Source organism: Opisthocomus hoazin, chromosome 22, assembly GCF_030867145.1.
Source record: "Opisthocomus hoazin isolate bOpiHoa1 chromosome 22, bOpiHoa1.hap1, whole genome shotgun sequence".
NCBI classification, from domain to species: domain Eukaryota; kingdom Metazoa; phylum Chordata; class Aves; order Opisthocomiformes; family Opisthocomidae; genus Opisthocomus; species Opisthocomus hoazin.
In genome coordinates this window covers 3675456-3690183 of record NC_134435.1, presented here as the reverse complement: position 1 = coordinate 3690183, position 14728 = coordinate 3675456, and positions in this window count along the sequence as shown.

The window sequence follows — 14728 nt, the reverse complement described above, 5'->3', positions numbered from 1 at the left end:
CATTTATTCTGTATGTCCCGCTAAGTTTTCTATTATGTGTGTGCTTATCTACTTGCTACCTATTACAGCTTCACACTGACAATACCTACTTGCGATAGTCCACATTTCCGTATTTTAATCTATCCACATTACATTTACCTCGCTCAACATCCCAGCCACCCAGCAGTTACTTTATGTACCCGATTCAGTTCTCTCTTCCACATTCTCCTGCTCCACATCCATTCAACAAATCAATATGCAATATGCAGACACTCATTCGCTTGTTTTAATGGGGCTCTCAGGTTCTGGTATGCTACAATCCATCTCATGAACATTTATCTGTCTAGCTAATTTCAGGCTTATTCTAAGCTTTCTGTGGCATTTCTTTCTGTCTGTTTTTCCTTCTGTAGTTCTCCTATACCCAGCTCTACATTTTTAAATATTTCTATGTTATGGCAAACCCAGCTGGTGCCTCTTCTGTCGACATGTTTATCCCACAGGTTTGCTCTGCAGCCACCTCATCCCTAGCTCCACTGCCCGGCTATCCAGCCAGCTCCTACCTAAACTTTCTGCCCACCCAGATGAGATTCGCTCTAACACAGCACATCCGACACCTATTCCACTTATCCTGACGGGCACCGAGGCCACAGTCACCAAACCAAACCTCTGGCTTGGCCCGCTAGTCCGTGCCTAATACACACACTTTCCTTCCATCATCATTTCTTCTATGTTAATATTAATTTATCCGTTCTCTGCACAGACCCTGTGTGTGTCTAGGTAATTACACCAGTTATTCTAATCCGCCTGTCCCCCATATACAAGTCCGTATAGCTCTACCCATGTATTCCTGTACATTTATCTAACCCATCTATCACTTTACACAATAAAATCCAGCAACCAACACATGTGGCCATTCAGTCCAGGTGCCCAGTGTGCTGTCCCTCTTCATACAAGCAGTAACTCAGTTTGAAATAACTTTTAGTAAGAACACTTTTATCACTTTGGATGACCCAGCCTGGTATCAGACTGATGGGTACAGGGATACAGAGAGCAAGAAAGGATACTACCTAAGTAAACGTCATGTAGCGCCAGGTGTCTCAAAGCAGAAATAACAGTCGGTGGCAAACAAGCAGAATTTTGCTCCTGACACTTATGCCGACAAGCTGAAGAAAAGTGGATGTTAGGAACAGACAAAACAACCAACTCCATCTCTGTGAAATATGTGAATTTCATAGTATGGGACCGGTGTTCAAAAACCACGTAGACGTGGCACTTTGGGACAAGATTTAGCAGGCATGGTGGTGTTGGGGTGATGGTTGGTCTTGATGATCTTGGAGGTCTTTTCCAACCTTGATGATTCTATGATTCTATGATTCCTCCAACTTTAAATACCCACCTGGGTGTGGCAGCTGCAGCAGTGTTATGCAATTATGTCTTTTGTCTTCATATATATCAGGCTAAGAGAACTGATATCAAAGATTTCCATGTGTGCTTTCCACTTTCTCCTCATAAGTTTGATTTCCTATTTCTTCACGCTACTCCAAGCAAATCTACACCTGCCTGCAACTGTTCCTAGGAGAGTTTCTATACTGCAAAAGAGATACCCTCCCTCTTCCCACTCTTAATCATTTTTCTGCTCAAATTCTGGAGCCTGACCCGGGTTCAAACAAGAGCCTCGCAGGGCCAGCCCGCGTGGCTGAAAGGGTGCAAACCTTCGAAGCCCTGAGTTTGGAAGCGTTCGGACCCAAGAATTTGGATTACCAGGACGCTGAGCCATGGGATTTGGGTTTGAATGCTTTGCTGCTATTTTCCCAATTCTCAATTACTCTCCAAAACCAACCCGGTATCACTTGATGCCAAAAAAAATGCTGGGATCAGTGAACCACCAGGTAGCAAAGTGTGACAGGACAAGTCTGGAAGTGCATGGAGTCACGCTCCCGCGTGCCGCAGAGGGACCCAAGGACTCGGATGCCCCAGGAGCCTTTGCCGAGCCCTTGCAAGTCGCACATGCAGCAGGAGCTGGGGGAGAGGAGGGCAGGAGTTGGGAGACTCTTGGGAAAGTGTCATAAATACCTCTCGATATTCCCCGAGATAGCAGAGCCTGTACATGCACTGCTGACCGCAATCACCAGCCTGTGTGCGAAATTGTTTGTCTTGGTCTTTGCATTCGGTAAATGCCCAACCCAAACTCACTGATAAAAGCAGACACCGAAAAAAAGAAAAAAAAAAAAAAGGAAAGAAAAAACAACCCAGAGACAAGGTCTCCTCGGGCCCCCAATCAACAACAAAAAAGGCAGCAACCAGACAGCCATTTAGTGAGCATCTCAAAGCTATCTACCGTCTGCTGGAGGGGCTTTAAAGGCATCAGATTTGTGTGTTTGGCTCAAGCCAAGCGAATTGTAGTCTAAAGCTTTTCCTTGAATTCAAGGCTGTGTTTACTGCAGTCAGGGCGAGGGGAAGGAGGCAACCCCAAAGCCCTCCCTCCTCCTCTCCCCCCACCCTGCAAGCCCCAGGCTTGAAACTTGATTTAAAAAAAAAAATACAAGATTGAATTTCAGTTTGCAGGATTAGGGAGACGACTTTTAGGGGCTGCTTGTTGGAAAAAAAGCAAAGCAAAGCAGCTGGGAGGGATTAGGCTGAGCTGGCGTCTGCACTTTCAACTGATTCAATTTTGCTCCACAAGACATTGTATCTGAGCCTTTCTGGAGACTATTCAAAGCAAATCATTTTCATTTTACCATTTGGTAAGTGATCAGAGTCTATTTTTAGTGACTTGGAAGCGTCGGGGTTTTTCTCTCTCTCCTTTTCTTTTCTTTCCGTTTTCTTTTTTTTCTTTTTTTTCTTTCTTTCTTTCTCCTTTTTCTCCCACTATTGAATATCTGCATTTGGGGTATCAAGAACAGGCATGTTTGGAGGGAATGTTTACCAGAGCCAGCAGCTTCAATTTATTTTATGCCTCACTTCAAGAAGAAAAGGCACCAGAGAGAGGTTGGAGCTGGCGGGGCTGTCAAGCCGCTCACTCAGAAAGCCTCCCAGAGCCCAGGCTCTGCACCAGGTTGGGTTTTTTTTCAGGTGATTCCTTACAATTTTGGCAAATTCAGCCAGTTGCATGCGAGTCCCTGCTGCCAGCTGAGGCTAGAGTCCCCGTGCCCAGCAGGCATCGGGCAGGGAGGGCAGGGGGGCTGGGGGTGTAGCGGAGGGTTCAAGCTGGTGTTTTGCCAGCTGATGCTTCTCTGCACCCCCCACTCCCCCCCCTCCAGGTTAATTTGGCAACTCGGTGATGTTTTGCAAAATCTATGTTGTCTTCGCTGCATTTTTCATTGAAAAACACAGAAATTGGAAAAGCTTGCTGAAAATAAGAAAAGGAAGAAAAAATGTCCATACACACTTGTTGCGGGGAAATGCTTCTCCTTTCAGTTTAAATGTATTTTTCCACATTTTGTCTTTTTGTAATTTCACTTTACTGAAAAAGGAAGGGTTTGGTGGGTGTTCATTTCCCTTCCCTTCTTCCCTTCCCTTCCCTTCCCTTCCCTTCCCTTCCCTTCCCTTCCCTTCCCTTCCCTTCCCTTCCCTTCCCTTCCCTTCCCTTCCCTTCCCTTCCCTTCCCTTCCCTTCCCTTCCCTTCCCTTCCCTTCCCTTCCCTTCCCTTTCCTTTCCTTTCCTTTCCTTTCCTTTCCTTTCCTTTCCTTCTTGCAGCTGTTTAGTCTTGTACTTCACTCCAAAAACAGAAACCCCTCTACAAAATGGGGCACAGGCAGGGTGAGGGTCCCACAGCATCATCCTCTGGTCCTCCAGAGCCACAGCAGTTTCCTCAGACTTTGGGGAGGACGAGGGGCTGCAATCCCCTCACCAAACATACTGCTTGAGCAAGGCTCTTGCAAGCAATGGTTAAAAGCATTTCTCCTGCTAGCCTTGCCACAGATTCATTGTGTACCTTTAGGGCAAGATATTTATTCTCTTTGCATCTTGCCTTACATAAAATGCCTGTAGCAGGCAACAGAAAATGATAAATGCTAGGGCGTTTTCCTCCCCAGTCTGGATTGCAAAATACCAGTTTGCTCTGGGAGCAGAGAATGCCTTCATCTGTTCCCTAATCGAGAGATGGCAGATAACCGACACAATATCAAACACTCCATTTCCAAAAGCCGACCTCTGACCGAGAGTCCTCGAGGATGAATGTTTTTCCTCCTTTATATTCTTCAGGAGGTGTTTTGCCTGTTAGCGATATCAGTCAAGCACTTGCTTGGTGTAACAGGCTGCAGATTGCATCCCAAATCAAGTGGGTGAGTTTACTCAGTTTAGTTTATCTGTAAAATGGGGGCAAGGCACCGTCAGTCCCTGACGGGCATCCCCACGGCAGCGAGGAGTTGTGGAGGGATGCCGGCAGCAGCTCCCTTAGGACCACCAGCCCCTTGAGACGCACAGGGCCGCTCACGGTGAGCACTTACACTGGCAAGGTGCAGCTCGAAAGGACGGAGCAAAGCAACAGGGAGGGAGGTAATAAAACCCTACCTCTGTGCTGGCGGGAGGACAGCGCAGGGGAAGTCCTAACAACCCCAAAGCCACGGGTGAAGCAGGGACACTGGCAGGAAGACCACCCCCCGCCGTGAGAAGGACCTTCAGGAAGATTCGGTGAGATGGTTGGGATCAGCTGCTCCTTAAAAACAAGGAAAAAGCCCCCCTCCCTTGTCCTCGCTGTCCCAGGCTGAGCCCACAGCCTGGCCAGGGGTTTCAGCCAAAGCAGTTCCCCACCCCACAGAGCCAGGCAGCGAGAGCTGCTAGCTATTGTAATAGCAACAATTATTTATTCACAAGCTGGAGCAAAAAGGAATCTGCAAGCAGGGGGAGAGAAGGGGGAGCAAAACACAACCTGATCTTGTAAAAGAGAGCCTTAAAAAATACCATACACGAAGGTCCCTGCACGAGCTTTTTATTTATCAGTCTGCAGTCAGCAGCGGAGAACGCAGTAAGTGTGTGGCACCCAGGGAACGGGGGTTAGGAGGGTCTCTTCTAATAAAAAAGAACGGGTCTGAACAAAGAAAAAGGTTCTGCTAAACTGATGGTGGCAGATGGCATCAGCCCCACCATGTTCCCCTTCAATTGCGGGAAAATATAGTAAAGCAATTTAATGAAAACGCTTAAATAAGCAAACAGTGCAGTTAATTGAACCCATATGCATTAGGAAGGAAATCTAAAGTATACTGATTCATTAAGTTTTATATAACTGTAAACCCCCAGAACCTAAGACAGAGTAAGCAGCCATGATGAAGTGCCAACTAGAAGGAGACCTTCTACCCAGCTTCACTTCGATCTGCTTTGTTATGACAAGAACAAGTGGTTTTAACAAGTACACCATAAATCATGAGTGTGCGCTCCAGCCTGGAGTCTTCCAGGTACCAAACTGTGCTGCAAACTCACATTCCTTTTCTTCTGGTAGGCTTTTTTTATTTTCCAAGACAGAAATAACAGGAACTTGGATGCTGCCATCTGCAAAGAAAACAAGCAGTGAAAAGCTGGTCCTTGAGGTCTTTATTTTTCTAAGAAAACTTAGATTAGTATATAGACAGCACTCCCTGAGTCACGTCTAACTGAAGGCCACAGGTTCATCACGCTTGGCTTTGACTGGTAAAACAAAATTCTCTCTTTTACAATGAGCGTGCGTCTCCAGCCGTGACCTTCTAGGTAGAGGGGTGGTGTAGGCAGAAATCTGGGGCTCGGAAAGGCAGAGGTTTGCTGTCCAACAGGCTCCTCTGCTCCTGAGGGCTTCTGCCATACCCACAGTTTAAAAACTGTCCAGAAAAAAAATCCTGGGGAGGAAGAAGCTCTGGCCGCGTTGAAGCAAGTGCAAAAGTTCCCTTTGATTGCAGGAAGGGCAGAACTTCACCTACAGATCGGGAAACCTTTGGAGATGCTTGGTTCAGGATGTGCCTCGTGATTTGGGTCCGGAGGTACCGACTTTGGTCCCCGCTTTCACTGAGCTCTCCCCGGCTCACGAAACAAGATCCGTTGGGTTTTCAGAGATATCTGGTTCACTGTGAATAAAAGCCAACAAGAGATGATGAACTGGGAGCTGGGCTTTCAGGTTTCCAGTGATGCTGATTCAAAGTGCCATTACCATGACCAGAATGAGAAGACCTTCATCCTCAGTAACTTCGGTCTGAAATGAAGGTGACTTACAGCCAAGAAGAAGAGTCTCAGGCTGATGATGAGGGCATCTTAGAGCATCCAGGCTGATTCAGGAGGTCATCAGCAACCCGTGAAGACACCAAGGCCATTCCCATTCACGTTCACCTGCTGATATGCACAACTCAGTAGAGTGCTCAGAACTAAACCAAAACCCAACACCTGAAACCAAAGCACAAAGAAGGCAAGCGGCTTTTATGAACATGAGAAATATTACGGAAAAACACCTTGTTTTACAACCCAACAAAAATAAAGGCACAGCAGACTTCTAGGTGGGGGTCTTCATAGAGAATGACAAGTGTGACGGTTCCGTGGTCTCCCCACAAGTGACCCCACGAGCCCTGTGGTGTGGGGCTCCCACGGAGTGGGGAGCAGTGGGCACACGAAGGTGCGTGGATGGCCTGGCCCCGCCAGAGAGCAAAAGAGATGCAGCCGCTGTCGGAAGGGAAAAGCGATGCGGGTAGGTGAGTACAGCAACCCCCGCTTGAATTTCCTGATGTCAGGCACAGTTAGTGTCAGGGAGACAGAGGGAGAGCTGAAGTATTGGCCCCAATTCAACAAAGCACTTAAGCACAAGCTTAACTGTAAGTACGTACTTAAGTCCCTCCTTATATAGCAGAACATATGTTACCGCCCCGCTGAAGCCCGTGTTAAGTGCATGCTTAAAGTTAAGTGTCTGCTTAAGAGCTTTGTTGAATCAGGGCTTTTGTTTACTTCTAACAATTGATGTCTCCTGGAATATACCCATCCCTGGGTGCAAACCTGACGCATCTGTTTTCTCTTAACGTTATTAATAGAGTCATTCTTTAAAAAATACGTCCCGACACGATCCTCGAAAATCTGCAATCGCTGCATTCAGGAGTGCGAGTGATCGACCGGTCCTGAGCATTTCCATAGAGACGCCCATAGAGATCCTCCATGTTTTTCCATGCCTGGTACTTCCATTTTATTCTAGGGAGTTTAAGGGGAGGTAACAGGGTTACAAAACTATGTGGAGTCACCAAAAATACAAATAATCTGAATTTAGCTTGTTTAGAAAGAAATGTGTTGCCAATGTTAAGCAAGCTTGAACCATCAGAGATTGATGGAGTATGAACTTGTAAATGATAATTAAATTATTAGCATAGATGTGTGTCAAATTAGTATATATACACGTAAATAACATAAATATAAAATTGTCCCTATAAATAGAATAGCTATGTCAGCAAATCCTGAGCTATGGGAGATTATTGGAATATGGCTTCTCTCTACCATCAGGTGGCAGGAGGGACATCTTAGGGAAATGAAGATAATTCACAGTTTGGGTTCTTTCCAAAGATATGCACTCCCAAGGGGCTCAGCCCCCATAGAAATTAGACTCCTTGTTAAAATTCATTGCGGCCTGGCTGGGAAAGTGCTATAACGATGCTCTCAGGGGCTGCCAGGACAGGTAAGGCACAGCACAACATTTTGTGCCTCTACTCATCTTTTCTTTTTTTTCCCCCCAGTTTATTTTTGCCTGGTTGTCGGGCATCTCTGCTGCGCCTTGTTCCCCTTCAGAAACCAGGTTGCTCGCTCCGTTGCTCTGGGCTGTTGCCGGCCTCCTCGTGGAGGTCTCAAGGTGGATTAGGGCACCTGCCACGGCCTCGCAGTGTCCCGGGCACGACGGGTGGCCATCCGGGCTGTGGTTCCGCTGCCCGGGGCTTGGGGCTGCCGTCAGCCCTCCTGGCCCTGCCGGGCGGTTTCCCAGCGATGCTGGAGACTCAGACCACAATAGAAGGAAATCACTAAAGCTGAATTGCTCCAAGTAAGTCCTCAGCAGGGTTTGACTGGTAAATATTTAACAAGGAGAACTCCCTATCCTCTCCTGGTACGTATTAAACTAATACATTTATTTTAACAAGGGAAACGGTTTCCCCAAGCTCCTGCTCAATTTGAGCCCTTGACTTCTACAAAAGGCTCAGTAAGGTAGGCTTCCTGGGGCTCGGTAATTCACTGGGACTAAACGAGAGATGGCTCCAAGCCATGAACTTGGAGTCTGGAGGTGACAGGACCTCCCCAAGGTTGGGAAGAGCTTGGTACTGGCGTTTCCATTCCCACCTGTCTCCAAACTGGTCCAATGCCTACCTCAGCTCATCCCTCCCACCACCACTTTCTGATCGCTTCAGCCATCCCGTGGAGCCAGGTTGACCGTAACCTATCGTGGTTTCCATGTTTTCACACACCGAGTCCTCCCTGCAGAGGCTTTGCGAAGCACTGGCTCCACCACCACCCATCCCACAGGCCCCCAGTCCTTCCCGCTGCCTCTGTCCCTGTGCCCAGATGGAGCTGGGTGTCACGGGCAAAGACATGATGCTGGGAGAGCAAGCAACTCCCATCCCTTCTCCCCTGGCTGGTGATGCTGAGGTTTTATTCCCCCTTGGCTCTGCTCTTTGCTTTGTTGCACAGAGCAGAGAGGGACAAGCAAACCCTCAAGAGCAAAAATGCTTTCACTTATAGAAGTTCCTCCAAGATGCCCGAAGCCGCTTGCCCTCAGGAAACCCTGCTGAGCCACCTCCTGATGCTTTCTGACCTAAATAGGACAAATTCATGTACGTGGCCCCATACATGGGGGCTCAGCGCTCCCCAAGACCTTCCCACACAAGCTGGGACTGGCTGTGTCCCCCTGTGCCCTGAGCAGGACGGTGGCTGCCAGGTGAATGCCGCCTCTGCAAGACGTGATCCGAACAGCTCACGGGACACGTCACCGGTGCCAGGGCTGACATGCTTCGCCCATGGGCACCCACAAATGGCATGGCTCCTGGTGCTGCCTGCTGTCCCAGCTGGCAGAGGCCAGCGCTGCCTTTCACAGAATCAATCTTAGGGGTTGGAAGGGACCTCTGTGGGTCACCCAGCCCAACCCCCTGCTGAGGCAGGGTTACCCAGAGCAGGCTGCACAGCACCACGTCCAGGCGGGTCTGGAATATCTCCAGAGAAGGAGACTCCACAGCCTCCCTGGGCAGCCTGTTCCAGCGCTTTGCGGGCTGCAAGCAGGATCTGAGGCTGCCGGAGTCTCTCTCGCTCTCCCACTAATACTTTTTCAGACTTGCCCTCAAGGAAATAAAACGCTCTGAAAGCAACTCCCAGCTTTGCATCTTTGCTCCGAGCCGTCCCATGACTCCGGCACTTCCACTCTGACTCACGGGCGAGAGGGCAGGTTCGAACAACTGTGGTCGCCTCTGCCAAGGCAATTATGACTCCTGGCGTCACGGCCCAGAAGTCTCTGGGAAACTTTCCCTGCTCATTTCACCCCAGTTGCAGTGTACACGGGCAGCTGGGGCTTATGTGCCGTGTTCCCAGGAGAGATGCAGGTGCTCGTAGGTGGAAATAGCAGATGCAAGACCTTTCTGTGTTGGGAAGAGCTTCCTGGTACCATAAAATGTCTTCTGCTCCGCAGCCCGCAGAGCAGAGACTGCCTTGGCATCTCCCTCACCACCTCACAGTTGGGTAGAGTTGGGAGATCCTTTCAGATGATGATCTGAGCATGGAAACATCCAGCAAAAACCCACTTTGGCCCTCGTGTCTGCTGTTTTTTCTCCTGCCATCATGAGCTGACATCATGTTTACCCTTCATCATCATCAAAAACTAACCCGTGATGTGTCTCTCCAAGCACCCCTTCCCCAAGTACTCCAGTTTGCTTTCAGTTCTTCACAACATTTAATACATTTCCCTCTTGGAAAGTGTTGAGGAGAAGCACGAGACATTTTCAAACGTTTTCCTTGCCCTCACAAGCAAGCAGAAAGCCCAGTCCCATCCCTGTCCCCACCTGTCCCAGCCCGCAGCAGGCGGCAAGGTCTCTCCCACTGCCAACAATATCACCAGAAAAATCCTTTCCACTGTTTTTCTGGGATTGTGATCCCAGCAAGTCTTACAGCAGCTTGGCAGTACAGTAAATAAGAAACAGATTTCCAAATGTTTTGTTTTACCGTTCTCTTCTTTGTAGCATCTAAGCCCAGAGGCTGAGGACCTGACTCCCGAAGGTCTCCGTCTGGATGGCTGGTCTGCACCCACGGGCAGTAACCCTGCGGTGAGGCAGGCACCAGGCGTGGGCACAGCCTGCCTGGAGAACATTTCTGAGGAGAGCATGCCACGTGGACCGGCAGCTGGTCAGGACAACCAGCGTCCGTGGGCAGATGTTCAGAAGCGCCCAATTTCGATGCAAAATGGGACACTGGGTAGAAAACAAGGCCCCTGAGCTACCACCGTGCTGAAGGTAGTAAGTAACAAAACAGCCGTTGCGATCGCTTGGGCATTTCCACAGCCGGCTTCTGTGCTGGTTTGAGATTGTGTGAGGCTTCCTACCAGTCTTGTCCCCAGTCGCATTTTTCCCACATGCTCTCTCCCGCCTGCAAGCATGAATGTCAGATCTGAAAACGCTGGGACCAACCCTGCTCCAGTGCCAGCATCAGTCCGGAATCGCTTCATCAACTGGAATTAGCCCTGCTGCAGGGGCACGCAGGAGAAGCGTGAGCTGAAGGATTCAGGTGATTACCCCTGTTACGACAGAAAGCCCATTTTCAGGCCTTTTCTTCACCTCCTTCTAGCTGGACTCTCCACTCCTTGAACGTGGGGAAGTCGCTGCTGAGTTCAAACCCTCCCCTACAAGATTGCTTGCTGCTGGGACAGGCGGTGGGGTTGGTTCTGGGTCTCACGACTTTTATATATCAGAGCATGGTGCTACCTATGAGCCTCATATCAAATACAGCACCCATCTGAAGATCACCTCTTGTGCGTGGCGAGGCTGGACTCTACCCACTAGCACATTTTTGGAAGAAATTTTGAGCCTTTTTCAAGGAAAATCCCTCTGGGGCAGGGTCATCTCGCAGAATAAAGGCCGTTCTCCCTGCCTGATGCACGCAGGTGATGGCTAAGCACGAGAAGCATTCCTCAGCCCGGGTGTTACTCACAGAGCTGTCATCCAACCCCTTCTCCCAACGCAGACAGAAACCATCCCGCAGCCCAACGACTGCAGAGGCCAGGCCCTTCTCTACCCACGTCTGACTGTCGTACAGCTACGTTTCGCAAGGTCTGCAGCCTTGGAGAAATACATGTCACGACACCTCGAGGGATTCCTCTGGAAAAGACCAGCCTCTGGTCTGTATGCAAAACCCTCCAAACTTATGAATCCTCATAAATGAATTTTTCCCTTTTAACTACCACGTCTCACACATTGCAGATTTGTTTTCAGAGTGCATCAGAGTCGGTTAACGAGGTCAGATTATCCTACGCTTGTTTCAGCCAGAGCCAGGGTGGCTGTAGCAACAGCGATCCAGGCTCCGACACCAACACGCCTGCCAGCACCCCCTGATCTGTTGTGCAAGGCGGACTTGCAAAGTAGGCGGATAAATTGCGTGCTTATGCGTTTTGAAACATCGGCACTCGGATGAGTACCACGGCGCAGGGTAATCCCCAGGGATCACGGAGGTAGCATTTTGAGTGGAGAGCTTCAAAGCAGAGCCTAGATGCTGCAGGAACTGATGCTGGCATGGGCTTAGTTCCCAACTCTCATTTTCTATGCTATTTTCTTTGTTACTAGAGTCGTTGCTTCAAACTCCGCTGGCAAAGCAGAATGAAAGCAGATCCAAGGCAGCCAGTGCCACGGCTATGGGGGACAATCCCTCCTCCCTGGGCACGCGTGAGCTGGCCACACTGGGAGGGAGGACCGGGAGCTCATCACCCTCCAAACCAGGCTCCCAGGCTCTCCCTGGGCTCTGCTACCCCTCGTGCAGGCGCCTGCCGACGTGCTGGAGCCCCACGGCAGCATCACGGCTCTGCCTGTGGAAGCGGTGCGGCATGGTGGGCACAGGCTGGAAGCGAAAATGGGACGGGTAGCTTTGGAAAGCACGTCAACGGGTGTCCAAAAACCAGCCACGGCCACATGCGTGCAGTGTATGACCATACACTGATACGCATAGACAAGAAAGTTCTGGTGGGCAGGGGTTTGTACTAAAAAGGCAAAGTCCTGTTGGGTTGTGAGACAAAATCAGCATCACCCTGGTCAGCAGCTTAGGAAGTAATTAAGAGTAGTTTTATAGGAGCAAGATCCTGCTGTGCGATAGGCCAGTAAATCCATGTCTGAGTCTTCTGATGGATGCGTGCAAGGATGCGTGTGACACGCGGGCCGGGCTCGAGCTGCCGGTGTGCCCATGGCGGGTCATCCCCACCTCCTCTGCCGGGCAGGAGGAGATCAGGGCACTTCACACAGGACCTGATGCCCCTCTCACATCCACCCGGTGCACGTTCAGGCATGGATTCACCTGCTTCGGAGGAGCACAGTCTGAGTCACACAACGTCCCAAACAAACATAAAGAGCTGTGCTCCCCAAAAGCTGGACCAAATTGATGAAATTAAGCTAGACAGAGGCTTTGCAGACCTGCTTGGAGACAGTAGTGAAGGAGCCGTGCTCCAAACATGGGTATCTCCCACCTTCCTACGGTCTGGGCATCCAACACCGCCAAGCTGGGCATCCAGAAACGAAGGAAACCAGCATGAGCCAGGTGTTTCCCCAGACCCAGGCTTTGGGTTTTAATCATTCAACATCAGCAGGATGGGCAGGAGGCTGTTTCCGAGATGCTGAAACGAACCACGACGTTGGAACCCACCAAGCCATGAGGTCCTCTCTCCCCGGGGCTGGAGAGCCAGCTCGTGTTCCCCGACCAAGGCAACATTTTTACCATGCCGGTTTAAACCATTAATAATTGTCTCTACAAACCCTCACAAGCTTCCAACGCTATGTAAACTGAAGTGAATTAAAATAATGTTTTTCCATCACTGTTTAAAATGTGCGATGCTTTTTCTAAACGGCCCCACTAGCAGAAGAGAGAGAGGGGAGGCTGAAACGATTCCCTGGACTCTGGCCAGGCCCCCACAAGTACTTTATATTTCACTTCAGGATGGCCAGAGCCGAGGTTTAACACAAACAGCGTTAGGTTAGTTAAGTCCTGCTTTGACCAGCAACGAGCGCTGGAGACATAAACAGATCTCATTTGAATTGGGCTTAATGTAACTGGGTTTACAGAGCCACAGCTGATGTCCACATACATCAGCAGCGGTGTACATTTAGGGAGGCAGCGTGGTCCGACGGCGAGGGCGGCGATCCGTGTAGGTGCCCCAGCGCCGGCGCTGACCCCCCGCGCACCCCTTGGCAATCCCCACCGCTCCTTTATCTGCAAGATGGAAAGAGCTGACCTACTTCGCGGAGCAAACCTGGAATCAATTAATGTCTAGCCTGCATTTAGGAGGGGCAAAACACTATATAAACATTATGTATCATTTAGCTTCTGAGGAAAAGCCATCGCCTGACACAAGGGGCCTCTCCTTTTTGTTTTATAAAGTCCGGTTTACACTGGTGCAGCCCTCCTGACTTCTTTGGCCCGGTCCTAATTTACACCAGCCCAAATTGCAGGAGAAGCCAACTCACAAAATACACTAATTTCCCTCCTTAATACACGGGGGTCTCTTTCCTGAGAATCCCCATTTCGTGTTTGGTTGCTCTTCAAGTATCTTTAGGACAAAGCCAAGGGGCAGCATCACCAAAACAGCTGCTGGCACCTCCCAAAGCCAAAGACACCGGCCAGAGAGCCGCTTCACACTGCCCAGCCCGGCCAAAGCCGCTGAGCAACGTCCCGACGGATCCAGAGCATTTCTCAAAGTATTCCAGCAGTTTTTGGTCCAGGTCAGCCCTTCCAGAGGTGTGCAGAGGTGCAGGGAAAATAAAGTAGGGAGAAAAAAATATACTGGGACGTAAGGCGAAGCTGAAGGTGGGAAATGCACGGAGGTGTCTGAGGTCAAGTCCCCCATGGGAAGCCGAAGCAAAGGCTCTCAGAGAAAGAACAAACCCCAAATCCCCGCTGGCAGGAGCCGGCCCCGGGCACAGCCCTGCCCCATGGCAAGGAAGCAGAGGTGGGAAGCTGCCCCCAGCCCACTTCTCCAGCCCCCCAGCCGCTGCCTGCCCCCCAGCAAGCCTCCCTCCTCCCCGCACGCTGTTCTACGTGTTTCACAGCCTGCTCTGCCCACGTGCCGTCCATCTCCGGGTGCCGTTGCCGCAGCCTCTCCGCTCCCGGCCCCAGCACTGAGGCTCTTTGCACCCAAAATGCTGCCCATGGCTCGCACCTCGCCCCAGCCCTCTGCAGCCCCTGGCCTCGTAGGCACATTTTCAGCGCCAATAAGAGAGGCAGAGATGCTTCTTCCAAAGCAGCAATGTTTCTGGCCATCAAGCAGGGCCACGATGCTTTAAGGAATCTGAAAATCTCGAGCAGGCTTTGCCGTTCCCAGCTGGAAATTAGAAATTCATCAGCGGGGTTAGAGGATTTCAACCGGTGTTCACCTTTCTGGTTGCTGCCTGTGATTGCTGACCTCTGCATTCATCCTGAATTACTCACCGACGTCACCGCTGCACTTCCCGCTATCAGAATTGTATTTTCAGTTAAAAAACATCTCCAGACCATTTCTGACCGGTGTCCTTTCATGCTGGTTGCTGTCCTGCGGTCTCTGGCTCTTGCACACCGTATCTCAGCCTGTCCGAGCCTTTCCTATAAACACGGGGAG